Genomic DNA, 15278 nt, shown 5'->3' with positions numbered 1-15278 from the left:
CACTCCCCGCCCAGTGTGGAGCCCAACGTGGGCCTTGAACTCACAACCCTATGATCAAGACCTGAATGGAGATCAAGAGCTGGATGCTTAACCAACTGAGCCACCCAGGTAACCCAGTGTTTTTGAAATGAAATCCAAGAGCAGATTTCTAACCAGTTTGAGTCTCTAGGATCTGTTGGCAAGGATGCACGTCTCAGCCGATTTACGTTGTTGGATATAGAGAAGACAGGCTTCCTGACCTCCCCTCCACCCAGGAGTGTTGTGCCCCTCACAATGGGAGTACTTACCACCCACATCCAGACCCAAGAAGGTTTCCTGCTTATCAAATGTGAATGAAGCACTTGTGTAAGGTCTGCAGGTGTCTGGCAGGTCATGGCCAAATGAAGAAGTCAAATAACAGTCATCCAGGGAGTCCTGCGGGTCTTCATTGTCTTCTGCCACTGGTAGCTCCCTGTGGAGCCTCGTGTGACAGGCAGGACTGGAGATGCAACAAGAAAGTTGAGTCAACATGGAGTCCCAGCTGCTTTGGGCGGCACCGAAAAGAAATGCGAAGTCTTCTTCCCATGAACCATTCTGCCTCCATCTGGGGCCAGAGTGTGGATGTACTGGGGATAGATGAGGCAGGCAGGGAGGGAGCAAGAGCTAGAGGGGCCCAGAGCATGGCCAGAATGGGAGACTAAAGGGAAGGAGTCTGAACCACCCCAGCACACAGCAGTCACAACACACAGCACGCTCAGAAAACAATAAAACCAGCATCAACACTTTTGCATACGTTTTGTTGACATTTACAGAAAGCACCAAGACAACCCCAGACTGGCAGCATTGTAGATTCCTAGAAAGCTCGTGTGTCCGAGGCCTACTTGTCTAAACACTGAGATATCAATTTTTTTACACACTTTTCTTGCCATGAATTCTTGCCAACGTCATAATGCGAAACCAGCAGAGACAGATGTGCATCTTAGGCTGGACTCAATACAAAGAGAGACCGTGAGAATGCAAGAAATCCTGTGATTGGTTAGTATACCTGTGTCAATGGCCTGAGCTTCCAAATTTGGGACGCATAAAGAAAGGGGCCTATATGAGTACCACTGTGAAACAGAGAACATTGCTAACGGACCATTTTATGGGTGTCTGAATGGGTGAAGTAGGTACATTTAGCAGTTTCTAGATTTGCCGAGAGCCAAGATCCCCAGACATCACCACTGCATTAAAGCCCATGATTCTTCAGAGTTACCTGGCATAAATCCGTCCTTGGTCTTCTTCCTCCACAAGATCATTATGACTGTCTACAAATAAATACAGACAGGGCCAGTCACGTTCAACAACACCATGTGTACATTCCAATTAAGTATCCGATACAACTAGCACACGGACTGTGCGCCGCTTAGCGGGGCAGCAGGATATTGTGAGAGTAACCATCCAGGAGGCCTCAGGTAGTGTCTTGGGAATGTGCCTTGGTCTGCTTTCCTGAGCCATTGGGCATGAGCTCCCTGCTGTGGTAGAGCCACATCTCAAGAGTCTGTGTACAGCGTGAAACGTGTGTTTTGCCACAGATTCTGGGGAACAGCTTACCTACATTCTAAAAACTTAGTGCAACCTTCTCTCATTACCTTATGCCATGAGATAAATGGTTTAAGGGAATTTAGACACAGAGACCAGACTGATGGATGGAATCTGCAAACCCTCATGTCAAAAGAAACCTTTTGTGTACAATTCTTTGTGCTTACAGACATATGAGCCATGCATGGGAGGGGCAAAGGCCAGAATCAGCTGTGCTTCAAGGAAACCTACAGCAAGCTGATGGTAGAGGTGTTGATGACCTGATACTCTGATGACAACTCAGTGTAGACAGCCAACATAGAGGACACAGACACTGGGAGTCAGAGCAGTCAGGCAGGGAAACAACAAATCGAAAGATGTAGGTAAGGCTGCCAACATCTTTGGACAGGTACAAAAATTCAAGAGACAATATTCAGCTATGAAAATGAGAGCATTGCAGATGAAGAGAGATATTTAATGGAAATCAGGAACAAAGACAGAGAACTCTGCATGTGGAGCACAAGTGAGTGTGAGCTGTCACATCTGCCTTGAATCGAATGTCCTAACTTCTGTCAGAAGCCATAAGCATGGCCTGAGATGAGGAACAAAGGGCAGGTGCCTGACTCACCTGAGGTCTGTGCTAAAAAGTGTATCCTAGAGCCTGACTCAGATCCTTATGTCTACTGGGCTTCTACAGAGCGATGACACATTTCTGCACAACCAGAGGTTGGGATCCCAAAACTAGGGGGTCAGCTTGGGAGTCCAGTTGGAGCTTTATCACCTTGACAATGGAGGACTCACTAGCTACTTCCAGAGCAGTACAGATGTCCAGATCTTCGAATGAGGTGATGTCAGCCTTGCTACAATTCCCGAGGGAGTCAGACAGGTCAGGAAGGGCCGAATAAGTCAAATAGCGTTCATCCAGGGAGTCACATGGGGTATCCTCTTCCACCTCTGGCAGCTCTGCGGTGAGCCTGGGAGGGTCGGGAGATCTGAAGTTTAACACAAGAAAAGTAGACACCCCAGCATCCTACTGGTTTTGATGGGAGGCCGAGAAGTATACTCATAACAAAGGGGCACAGCCGTGATTAACAGCAAAAACTATCCTCCTGTTACAGGGGCAGAGAGTGGGTGCTGTGGGGGCAGTAGAGACAGATAGAGAACAGAAGGTGCTCAGGATAGTGGCCGCAGAGCTAAGCTTCTGAGCAACAAACTTAACGACTGTGGAATGGAACACATAGCTCACAGCGCGCATGGAGAATCCTAAAGGTGGCTTCAACACTTTTGCATAAATATTATTGATACTACCTTGGGTAACCAAGTGAACACAGGCTTTAAAAGACAACATCCATATGGAGAGACCGTGTGTCGTCGGTGCCTCTTTCTCATCCTGTGACGTGATGTGAATTTTTTTTAGGTATTCTTTGGCTATAATATATCCTCAGTGTGGTAACACCAAACAGGGAGAGGCAGATAGTCGTCTCACTGTCCTTTTACCAAAAGGAGAGAACAGGGGAATGCAGAGAATCCCAGTGACTGCTAATTCACGAAGTTCCACCCCTTCAGGTTATTGAAATGAAGGGGTCAGTAAACGGAACTTAACCATGTAACATGTGAAGCCACACTTCATGGTTAAACAAAGGTACTTTGTGATTGGAGAACGGATAAAACAGGCATGTCTGGCAGTTTATGTTTCTTCCTTGAAATGCAGTCCTTCAGTTTAACCACTGAAATAACAACCCAGGCTTCTTCAGAGTTACCTGAGGCCTATCGGGTCTTGGTCTTCTTCCTCCTTATGAGAGATTTGATTTTCTGTAAATACATAAAGACAGGGCAGTCATTAAGCAGATCCTGCTCGGTACATTAATAATCTAGTGTCTAATGCTAGCCGGGCACTCAGATATGCTCAGTGTGAGAACAGATTTAGGCAGAAGAATATTTCAGGGTGCTTCTGATATTGTCTTATGACAAGTGGTTTGATTTCCTTGCCTGAGACATTGGGAAAAATTTATTTTTTCTAGGAGATCATCATCACGGTTGCCCTTGTCTTAAGTCTGTACAAACACTGTACTTATCTTTTTCATACAGATTCTGGGGATCCAGCCTCTGAACATTCTAAAAGGATTACTGCAGAATTCAGCCTTCTCTCATCAGAGAGCCTGCTTGTTGAGACTTACTGGAACTTATACACTGAGAGTGAACAGATGGAATGCAACGACAAACCCTCAAATGAAAGTGAGTCTTTGGTGCTACAGAGAATGTTGGCTCAGTTTGTGTGGTGGGGGAATGCAAAGCACAGCTCTGCTTTGGGAAACACACAAACAAGCGATCAGTGGAGGCACTGAGGGTGGGTTTTCAGACAACTGTTTAGGAAGACAAGTCAACACAAAGAGGAGACACAAGCAGGATTTAGAATAGCAAAACCAGTTAACCCAGGACAAGAATGCCAACTGACAGTGGCAGGCATAGATTCGTAAAGGACCTGGCTCAGAGATGAAATGTAGAGCTTATTGAAAGTGAGAAAAGAGGTTTCATCCAAATTAGGTCTGACAGACAACTTCTGTGGTCATGTTGCTGAGGTGAGTTGAGTTTGTCCTGCCTCCTTTGGCCCAATGACCTGACAGAGAACCCAACATGACATGGGCTTGCCTTGGGACTAGGAAGAGAGCAAAGCTCCCTGACACACTTGACATCTGTGTTTAAAACTCAATCCTAGAGTCCAGTTCAGATCAATATGTCTCTACAGGGCCTCCCCACAGGGATGACCTCTCTCGGCACAGCAGAGGTCTGGGATACAAAGAACAGGAGATCTATGTGGGTGTCCAGTTGGAGCTTTATCACCTTGACAATGGAGTACTCACTGGCCACTTCTAGAGAGGAACAGACTTCCAGGTCCTCAGGTGAGAAGATGGCGGTGCTCCTGTAAGGCCAGTAGGAGTCAGACAGGTCGGGAAGAACTGAATATGTCAAGTAGTGTTTATCTGGAGAGTCCCGTGAGACGTCCTGCTCTACCACCTCTAGCAGCTGTCCACTGAGCCTGCATGGTGGGGACAACCGAAGATTAACCTGAGAGGGATCTGAAATCCTATGTCCTGTCTGACTTTGATGGAAGGGACAAAGGAATGGTCAAGAAAGCAGAGAGGCTGACCCATTCAAGAGAGAAACAACTCTTCTTGTTTGAGTGCGACAAGCTCTGTTTGTCACAGGAGCAGCAGATAGAAAGGACAGTAAGTGCTCAGTGCACGGGCCAAGTAGCAAGCTTGTGAAGAAGGAGCCTCAATTATCTCTGTGTCATGCAATCATGACTCACTACACACAGAGTCTCAGAATAGTGGCTTTCCCCCTTCCTGTCAAATGGCATCGAGTTCTGCATTTGTTACCAAGTGACTGTCCCAGCTATCTCATCCAGAAAGGCCTCTTTCTCTCAATATCTGGCATGATAGTATATGTTTGTCTTCTTGCTGTGATATGTTCTTGCTAGGAAACCATGTCAACATGATAAATCTAACAGGCAGAAAGAAGACGTGCATCTCTCAATAAAGCACGGAGGACAGAATGAGCGAGCTCGGCGATCCTTGTGACATATTAAGTTTACCTGGGTCAGCTGACTGTGGGTTACTCAACTAGGGAGGTAATTAAGAAAAATGGAAGCAATCCAAGTACCATAAAAAAGCAGAAAACATGGTGAAAATGGATAATTTGTCATCGACCGAATAGATAATATAGTTCTCTTCAGCACTTTCTGCTTTTCCCTGGGTGCCACTTTTGAATTCACAGCCCCCAAGAACTCAGAATTACCTGGGGGCAACTGACTCTTGTCCTTTCGGTCCCTCCTGATCAATTTGGTTTTCTGCAAATAAAGGAAGAGAAAGAGTTACATGAAGCAGATTCCCCTTCACAAATGCCCACTCTTAGGTCCCATGTAGCACAGGAGAGCAACAGAAGCAGAGTGAAAACGGGCAACTGTGAGAGAACTCATCCAGGAGGGCTTAGGAGGGCCCTGGAAGCAATCACTGGCATTGCTCTCTTCAGCCATTAAATAAATGTCCCTGATATGACAGGCCATCATCACAGCATCCTGTCTTGAGTCTGCCAACAACAAGTTGATTCTTTTCCCCCGAGATCCTGGGGAAGAACCCGGCTGCTTCCGAGGGGTTGCTGCAACCTCTACGACATCGGCCACAGCAACGTGTTTCGTGACACATCTCCAAAGGCAAGAGAAACAAGAGATAAAATGAACTTGTGGGACTTCATCAAGATAAAAAGCTTCTGCATAGCAAAGGAAACAGTCAAAAAAACTAAGGCAGACCTGGAATTGGAGAATATATTTGCAAATGACACTACAGATAAAAGACTGGTATCCAAGGTCTACAAAGAACTTCTCAAACTTAATACACAAGAAACAAATAAACAAATCATAAAATGGGCAGAAGACATGAATAGACACTTTTCCTTTGAAGACATACAAATGGCTAACAGACACACGAAAGAATGTTCAAAATCATTAGCCATCAAGGAAATTGAAATCAAATCCACACTGAGATACCACCTTACACCAGTTCTAAGGCCCTTGTCGGGGCTGTGCTTCCCCGAACATTCCCTGAGCTCTTTCTCTGGGGCCTCTCCCCGGTGCCATAGTCTGCTGCTTATGTCACCTCCACCTGAGAACTACATCTCCCCATTTCTCAGGTAGTTCTGACAGAGGAGCCCCAGGCCACCCCAGGCTCCAGGAAGGGGCACTGAATGCAGGAGGGTAAGGAACGCACGACACAGGGGAAGGTCAGAAAGCTCAGTCTTTAGGAAATCTGAGCAGAGGTGGGTCCTGATGAAGAGGAAGCTGGGGACGAGGCCCCGGAGATGAGGGGAGATGATGAACTAGACGGAGGATCAGAGGAGAGAGTGACATGTGCACTTCATGTAAGAAAGGGGCCACTTATGTCCTTAGAAAAGGGAAAAAAGAAAAATAAGTGGGAGACAGTGTTGTGAGGCCAGTATTACCATTGTGACTGTGAGCACCGAACAGGGAAGATTGCCTTGAATATGTCATAGGAGAGAAAACTGGGCACACGAGCCTTTCTGAGAAAGCCAGGGAAGATGGGGTCCAGTGAAAGTGGAGCCTCTGACAACTGCCCCATCCCCCATGAAACAATGCCCCGAAACCATTTGCCGAGGGCTAAAGCCCCACAGCGACCCACAAATTAGACATGACAAATTCATAGATGATGTCAAGCAATTTCTGTTGAATCAGGCCCCCCAGAATTTATGCCGTTTCTTCTTTCCCGTATCGATGGAATGGAGATACTAGTTTTGCGCTTTCCGATGAAGGGGCAGAGGGGAAACTAGGTAAGAGGATGAATAAGTTGGCCAGTTATAGAGCCAGAAAGTTGCAAACCCAGGACCCGGGGCAGAGCTGATACTAAACACCGGGCTCTTGCTGACCTCGCTGGATTGGAGCATCATGGGGTTCGACCTCACTCCGTTGCTGCCTCCAGCCACAAGCCTGTGACAACCAACACAGGGAGTAGAACTTCCTACTCCCCGTCCCTCTCACCTTGGAAGAGCGGCCATTGGTTCCCAGAACCCATCTTGGCATCCAGGCTCCCGATGGCAGAGGAGAGGCCGAGCCTGGCTCTGTTGTCTCCACAATCCAACTGCTGTTCCAGCTGCTGTTGCAGAGAATTGGCCACCTGAGTGCTTGGCTGTGTCTGTGCTCCAGACATTTGCACCTCTGCCCTTTGGAAAGTCACGTTTCCACTCGATGGGCCCTGGTGACAGGGAGCCTGCATCGGGGCTGAAGCAAGAAGAGATTTCAATGGGATCCACCCCAGGGCTCCTTAGCTGAGCACTCCCAGAACACCCATGTCTGATGTTCCTTCCGGTCTGAGAGACCACCCTGCGAGCAGGTACAAAGGCAAACATCACGTGTATGAAGGAGATGTCAGTGTTGTGTCCTAGCCTAGGGATACTGGGACGGCAGGTGCCCAGCCTGTAAAGTCCCTGAGGTGAAAATCACCCCCTTCAGTCCACCAGGCCTTGGCATGGGCACACAAGTTCATTTCTATCATTCCGTTAGTCGTAACCTTCTTCCTACAGCCTAGAGAGAGTAGGTCCTAGAGAGTTCTTAGGGCATGGGGAGAAGGAGTTGTCAGTGGGTGCTGTGCAGCATTAGAAGGGTGCCAGGCAGCCAAGTGAAGAGCCTCCTGGGCCCCCCTCGTCACAACAGAAAAGGCCCGGGACCTCTCAGCTCTCACTGCTTTTGGATGAAGCCTCATGGAGACATTGATCTCTCAGAGGGGCTGGAAGAGCCCCTGGCTCTGCTCACAGGACAGAGTGACTCACAGGGTGGGAGTTGGCAGATGTGTGGCAGGGTCACAGGGATCTCTGGGGGCACTCTTGCAAACTTTTTGTTTACATTTACAACTGTTTCCAATAATTTGGTACAAAAGCAGAGAGGACAGGGCCAACCCCATCCCCACACAGGCCCTGACAGGACTGAGTGGAGAGTAGTGGGCAGTCTGAGCTGGTGCGGGTCTGAGATCCTACTAACCACTGGCCAGGGGTCCTGGGCAAGTGACATGACGTTGCTGAGCCTCAGCACCCTCGGCTCTCACAGGAGATGCCACACCAACTGGAGAGTGACCTCTGAGGACACGAGCGGCTCCAGCACGACAGCGCTGCTGCTGAGCGGGCACGGAAAGGGACGTGGCGGACAAACGAAGGAAAGTAACTGTGTGTTTCATTTCTGCTTCCTGAATTGCTGTAATCGTGAGGAGGCCTTTGCTTTTTGGCCCCTCCGAGAGAAATGGGAAACAGGGGAGAAGGTGGTCCTAGGGTAGAGAGACTGTTAACTGACCAAAAAGATGAAGGAACAAAATGTTTCATGGCCAATTTCACTAGACAACATTGACACAGTGAGGAACCTCATAGACTCCTTGCTGCTCCTACAAGGCGATTTGATGGCAAGGAAATTTGGCTAACAACGCAAATGCTTCTCCCAGAGGCAAAGTCCGAATTGTAGCCTGAGTGGGAAGAAATGAGAATTGGGTGTTAGCCTGCACTCCTGTGCGAGTGTGACCCAAGGGGGTCTTGCTGAGAAGGCAGCACTTTCTGAAGATTCTGGAGAGGTGGACAACTCTGCTTTGCTCCAGAATGAGGCCAATACCCACGGCAGGTGCACGGACCATTGATCATTTACATGACATTATGCTACTGAGAGCAACACTTGACGGGGAGAAAATCACTGAAGCTGCACACAGGGTGGAAAGGACACCATCCGTGGAGGATGGAAAACCAGGGCTAGAGCTTCGGCTTCACTGAACCACGGGGTCCAGCTAGGACTGGGTGCTCGGGATCGTCTATCTAAATGCTGAGCATTCTGGGCTCCCCAGAAGCCAAAACTTTGATCTCAGCAACAATATCACAGATGCTGCAAATATGGAGCACATGCAAATCTGTGTGGAGAGCCAGAGAGTTTGCAGGACACTACACCAGATATACAACTGGCAATAGAATCTCATGAGTAGCAGAAGTCGGTTCTTACAAAAAGAAAGAAAGCATGAAAGCAGGAAAGAAAAAGGAGAGAAAAGAAAGAGTCCTGTTACCCAGCTATCTACAGTTGACATCGTGGTGGCTGAAGGTTTTACTCTTTTCCCTGCATTTCTCCTCTCTAAACTGACTTGGTACCAATGGCCTGCACTTGGGAGGGGGCTTGGTGGCAGAGGGAAGTCTGGGACAGAAGGAAAGGAAAATTGTCTGACCCACATGATGCCTTTTTTTTTTTATACACTCCCCGCCCAGTGTGGAGCCCAACGTGGGCCTTGAACTCACAACCCTATGATCAAGACCTGAATGGAGATCAAGAGCTGGATGCTTAACCAACTGAGCCACCCAGGTAACCCAGTGTTTTTGAAATGAAATCCAAGAGCAGATTTCTAACCAGTTTGAGTCTCTAGGATCTGTTGGCAAGGATGCACGTCTCAGCCGATTTACGTTGTTGGATATAGAGAAGACAGGCTTCCTGACCTCCCCTCCACCCAGGAGTGTTGTGCCCCTCACAATGGGAGTACTTACCACCCACATCCAGACCCAAGAAGGTTTCCTGCTTATCAAATGTGAATGAAGCACTTGTGTAAGGTCTGCAGGTGTCTGGCAGGTCATGGCCAAATGAAGAAGTCAAATAACAGTCATCCAGGGAGTCCTGCGGGTCTTCATTGTCTTCTGCCACTGGTAGCTCCCTGTGGAGCCTCGTGTGACAGGCAGGACTGGAGATGCAACAAGAAAGTTGAGTCAACATGGAGTCCCAGCTGCTTTGGGCGGCACCGAAAAGAAATGCGAAGTCTTCTTCCCATGAACCATTCTGCCTCCATCTGGGGCCAGAGTGTGGATGTACTGGGGATAGATGAGGCAGGCAGGGAGGGAGCAAGAGCTAGAGGGGCCCAGAGCATGGCCAGAATGGGAGACTAAAGGGAAGGAGTCTGAACCACCCCAGCACACAGCAGTCACAACACACAGCACGCTCAGAAAACAATAAAACCAGCATCAACACTTTTGCATACGTTTTGTTGACATTTACAGAAAGCACCAAGACAACCCCAGACTGGCAGCATTGTAGATTCCTAGAAAGCTCGTGTGTCCGAGGCCTACTTGTCTAAACACTGAGATATCAATTTTTTTACACACTTTTCTTGCCATGAATTCTTGCCAACGTCATAATGCGAAACCAGCAGAGACAGATGTGCATCTTAGGCTGGACTCAATACAAAGAGAGACCGTGAGAATGCAAGAAATCCTGTGATTGGTTAGTATACCTGTGTCAATGGCCTGAGCTTCCAAATTTGGGACGCATAAAGAAAGGGGCCTATATGAGTACCACTGTGAAACAGAGAACATTGCTAACGGACCATTTTATGGGTGTCTGAATAGGTGAAATAGGTACATTTAGCAGTTTCTAGATTTGCCGAGAGCCAAGATCCCCAGACATCACCACTGCATTAAAGCCCATGATTCTTCAGAGTTACCTGGCATAAATCCGTCCTTGGTCTTCTTCCTCCACAAGATCATTATGACTGTCTACAAATAAATACAGACAGGGCCAGTCACGTTCAACAACACCATGTGTACATTCCAATTAAGTATCCGATACAACTAGCACACGGACTGTGCGCCGCTTAGCGGGGCAGCAGGATATTATGAGAGTAACCATCCAGGAAGCCTCAGGTAGTGTCTTGGGAATGTGCCTTGGTCTGCTTTCCTGAGCCTTTGGGCATGAGCTCCCTGCTGTGGTAGAGCCACATCTCAAGAGTCTGTGTACAGCGTGAAACGTGTGTTTTGCCACAGATTCTGGGGAACAGCTTACCTACATTCTAAAAACTTAGTGCAACCTTCTCTCATTACCTTATGCCATGAGATAAATGGTTTAAGGGAATTTAGACACAGAGACCAGACTGATGGATGGAATCTGCAAACCCTCATGTCAAAAGAAACCTTTTGTGTACAATTCTTTGTGCTTACAGACATATGAGCCATGCATGGGAGGGGCAAAGGCCAGAATCAGCTGTGCTTCAAGGAAACGTACGAGCAAGCTGATGGCAGAGGTGTTGATGACCTGATACTCTGATGACAACTCAGTGTAGACAGCCAACATAGAGGACACAGACACTGGGAGTCAGAGCAGTCAGGCAGGGAAACAACAAATCGAAAGATGTAGGTAAGGCTGCCAACATCTTTGGACAGGTACAAAAATTCAAGAGACAATATTCAGCTATGAAAATGAGAGCATTGCAGACGAAGAGAGATATTTAATGGAAATCAGGAACAAAGACAGAGACCTCTGCATGTGGACCACAAGTGAGTGTTAGCTGTCACATCTGCCTTGAATCGAATGTCCTAACTTCTGTCAGAAGCCATAAGCATGGCCTGAGATGAGGAACAAAGGGCAGGTGCCTGACTCACCTGAGGTCTGTGCTAAAAAGTGTATCCTAGAGCCTGACTCAGATCCTTATGTCTACTGGGCTTCTACAGAGCGATGACACATTTCTGCACAACCAGAGGTTGGGATCCCAAAAATAGGGGGTCAACTTGGGAGTCCAGTTGGAGCTTTATCACCTTGACAATGGAGGACTCACTAGCTACTTCCAGAGCAGAACAGATGTCCAGATCTTCGAATGAGGTGATGTCAGCCTTGCTACAAGTCCCGAGGGAGTCAGACAGGTCAGGAAGGGCCGAATAAGTCAAATAGCATTCATCCAGAGAGTCACATGGGGTATCCTCTTCCACCTCTGGCAGCTCTGCGGTGAGCCTGGGAGGGTCGGGAGATCTGAAGTTTAACACAAGAAAAGTAGACACCCCAGCATCCTACTGGTTTTGATGGGAGGCCGAGAAGTATACTTATAACAAAGGGGCACAGCCGTGATTAACAGCAAAAACTATCCTCCTGTTACAGGGGCAGAGAGTGGGTGCTGTGGGGGCAGTAGAGACAGATAGAGAACAAAAGGTGCTCAGGATAGTGGCCGCAGAGCTAAGCTTCTGAGCAACAAACTGAACGACTATGGAATGGAACACATAGCTCACAGCGCACATGGGGAATCCTAAAGGTGGCTTCAACACTTTTGCATAAATATTGTTGATACTACCTTGGGTGACCAAGTGAACACAGGCTTTAAAAGACAACATCCATATGGAGAGACCTTGTGTCGTTGTTGCCTCTTTCTTATGACGTGAGTGCTTTTTTAAGGTATTCTTTGGCTATAATATATCCTCAGTGTGGTAACACCTAACAGGGAGAGGCATATAGGCCTCTCACTCTCGTTTTACCAAAAGGATAGAACAGGGGAATGCAGAGAATCCCAGTGACTGCTAATTCACCAAGTTCCACGCCCTTCAGGTTATTGAAGTGAAGGGGTCAGTAAATGGAACTTAACTATGTAACATGTGAAGCCACACTTCATGGTTAAACAAAGGTACTTTGTGATTGGAGAACGGATAAAACAGGCATGTCTGGCAGTTTATGTTTCTTCCTTGAAATGCAGTCCTTCAGTTTAACCACTGAAATAACAACCCAGGATTCTTCAGAGTTACCTGGGGCCTATCGGGTCTTGGTCTTCTTCCTCCTTATGAGAGATTTGGTTTTCTGTAAATACATAAAGACAGGGAGGTCATTAAGCAGATCCTGCTCTGTACATTAATAATCTAGTGTCTAATGCTAGCCAGGTACTCAGATATGCTCAATGTGAGAACAGGTTTAGTCAGAAGAATATTTCAGGGTGCTTCTGATATTGTCTTATGATAAGTGGCTTGATTTCCTTGCCTGAGACATTGGGAAAAATTTATTTTTTCTAGGAGATCATCATCACGGTTGCCCTTGTCTTAAGTCTGTACAAACACTGTACTTATCTTTTTCATACAGATTCTGGGGATCCAGCCTCTGAGCATTCTAAAAGGATTACTGCAGAATTCAGCCTTCTCTCATCAGAGAGCCTGCTTGTTGAAGACTTACTGGAATTTATATACTGAGAGTGAACAGATGGAATGCAACGACAAACCCTCAAATGAAAGTGAGTCTTTGGTGCTACAGAGAATGTTGGCTCAGTTCGTGTGGTGGGGGAATGCAAAGCACAGCTCTGCTTTGGGAAACACACAAACAAGCGATCAGTGGAGGCACTGAGGGTGGGTTTTCAGACAACTGTTTAGGAAGACAAGTCAACCCAAGGGGAGACACAAGCGGGGTTTAGAATAGCAAAACCAGTTAACCCAGGACAAGAATGCCAACTGACAGTGGCAGGCATAGATTCGTAAAGGACCTGGCTCAGAGATGAAACGTAGAGCTATTGAAGGTGAGAAGATATATTTCATCCAAATTAGGTCTGACAGACAACTTCTGTGGTCATGTTGCTGAGATGAGTTGAGTTTGTCCTGCCTCCTTTGGCCCAATGACCTGACAGAGAACCCAACATGACATGGGCATGCCCTGGGACTAGGAAGGGAGCAAAGCTCCCTGACACACCTGACATCTGTGCTTAAAACTCAATCCTAGAGCCCAGTTCAGATCAATATGTCTCTACAGGGCCTCCCCACAGGGATGACCTCTCTCGGCACAGCAGAGGTCTGGGATACAAAGAACAGGAGATCTATGTGGGTGTCCAGTTGGAGCTTTATCACCTTGACAATGGAGTACTCACTGGCCACTTCTAGAGAGGAACAGACTTCCAGGTCCTCAGGTGAGAAGATGGCGGCGCTCCTGTAAGGCCAGTAGGAGTCAGACAGGTCGGGAAGAACTGAATATGTCAAGTAGTGTTTATCTGGAGAGTCCCGTGAGACGTCTTGCTCTACCACCTCTAGCAGCTGTCCACTGAGCCTGCAGGGTGGGGACAACCGAAGATTAACCTGAGAGGGATCTGAAATCCTATGTCCTGTCTGACTTTGATGGAAGGGACAAAGGAATGGTCAAGAAAGCAGAGAGGCTGACCCATTCAAGAGAGAAACAACTCTTCTTGTTTGAGTGCGACAGCTCTGTTTGTCACAGGAGCAGCAGATAGAAAGGACAGTAAGTGCTCAGCGCACAGGCCAAGTAGCAAGCTTGTGAAGAAGGAGCCTCAATTATCTCTGTGCCATCCAGTCATGACTCACTACATACAGAGTCTCAGAATGGTGGCTTTCCCCCTTCCTGTCAAATGGCATCCAGTTCTGCATTTTGTGGCCAAGTGACTGTCCCAGCTATCTCATCCAGAAAGGCCTCTTTCTCTCGATATCTGGCATGATAGTATATGTTTGTCTTCTTGCTGTGATATGTTCTTGCTAGGAACACATGTCAACATGATAAATCTAACAGGCAGAAAGAAGACGTGCATCTCTCAATAAAGCACAGAGGAGAGAATGAGCGAGCTCAGCGATCCCTGTTACATATTAGTTTACCTGGGTCAGCTGACTGTGGGTTACTCAACTAGAGAAGTAATTAAGAAGTGGGAAGCAATCCAAGTACCACAAAAAATCAGAAAACATGGTGAAAATGGATAATTTGTTGTCGACCGAATAGATAATATAGCTCTCTTCAGCACTTTCTGCTTTTCCCTGGGTGCCACTTTTGAGTTCACAGCCCCCAAGTATTCAGAATTACCTGGGGCAACTGACTCTTGTCCTTTTGGTCCCTCCTGATCAATTTGGTTTTCTGCAAATAAAGGAAGAGAAAGAGTTACATGAAGCAGATTCCCCTTCACAAATGCCCACTCTTAGGTCCCATGTAGCACAGGAGAGCAACAGAAGCAGAGTGAAAACGGGCAACTGTGAGAGAACTCATCCAGGAGGGCTTAGGAGGGCCCTGGAAGCAATCACTGGCATTGCTCTCTTCAGCCATTAAATAAATGTCCCTGATATGACAGGCCATCATCACAGCATCCTGTCTTGAGTCTGCCAACAACAAGTTGATTCTTTTCCCCCGAGATCCTGGGGAAGAACCCGGCTGCTTCCGAGGGGTTGCTGCAACCTCTACGACATCGGCCACCGCAACGTGTTTCGTGACACATCTCCAAAGGCAAGAGAAACAAGAGATAAAATGAACTTGTGGGACTTCATCAAGATAAAAAGCTTCTGCACAGCCAAGGAAACAGTCAGAAAAACTAAGAGGCAGCCCACGGAATGGGAGAATATATTTGCAAATGACACTACAGATAAAAGACTGGTATCCAAGATCTACAAAGAACTTCTCAAACTCAATACACAAGAAACAAATAAACAAATCATAAAAT

The 15278-nt window shown here is 47.3% G+C and overlaps 2 protein-coding genes across 2 annotated transcripts in view; one reads left to right on the top strand and one right to left on the bottom strand.

The window, feature by feature from the left end:
* Positions 1–15278, bottom strand: part of LOC123802716 (uncharacterized) — a 389246-nt gene that overhangs the window by 186280 nt on the left and 187688 nt on the right. The window lies entirely within an intron of this gene.
* The window catches only part of LOC148109222 (myomegalin-like), a 127699-nt gene that overhangs the window by 22026 nt on the left and 90395 nt on the right, over positions 1–15278 (top strand). Inside the window, 4 exon segments of the mRNA XM_087866338.1 lie at positions 15–108; positions 3628–3774; positions 9337–9430; positions 12944–13091. The gene's annotated coding sequence lies outside the window, so the exon portion shown is untranslated.

This window comes from Ursus americanus, chromosome 12, assembly GCF_024610735.1.
Source record: "Ursus americanus isolate L20-20 chromosome 12, mUrsAme1.1.p, whole genome shotgun sequence".
NCBI classification, from domain to species: Eukaryota; Metazoa; Chordata; class Mammalia; order Carnivora; family Ursidae; genus Ursus; species Ursus americanus.
The sequence above is the reverse complement of the archived record's forward strand: the minus strand, read 5'-3'. Positions and strand labels throughout refer to the sequence as shown.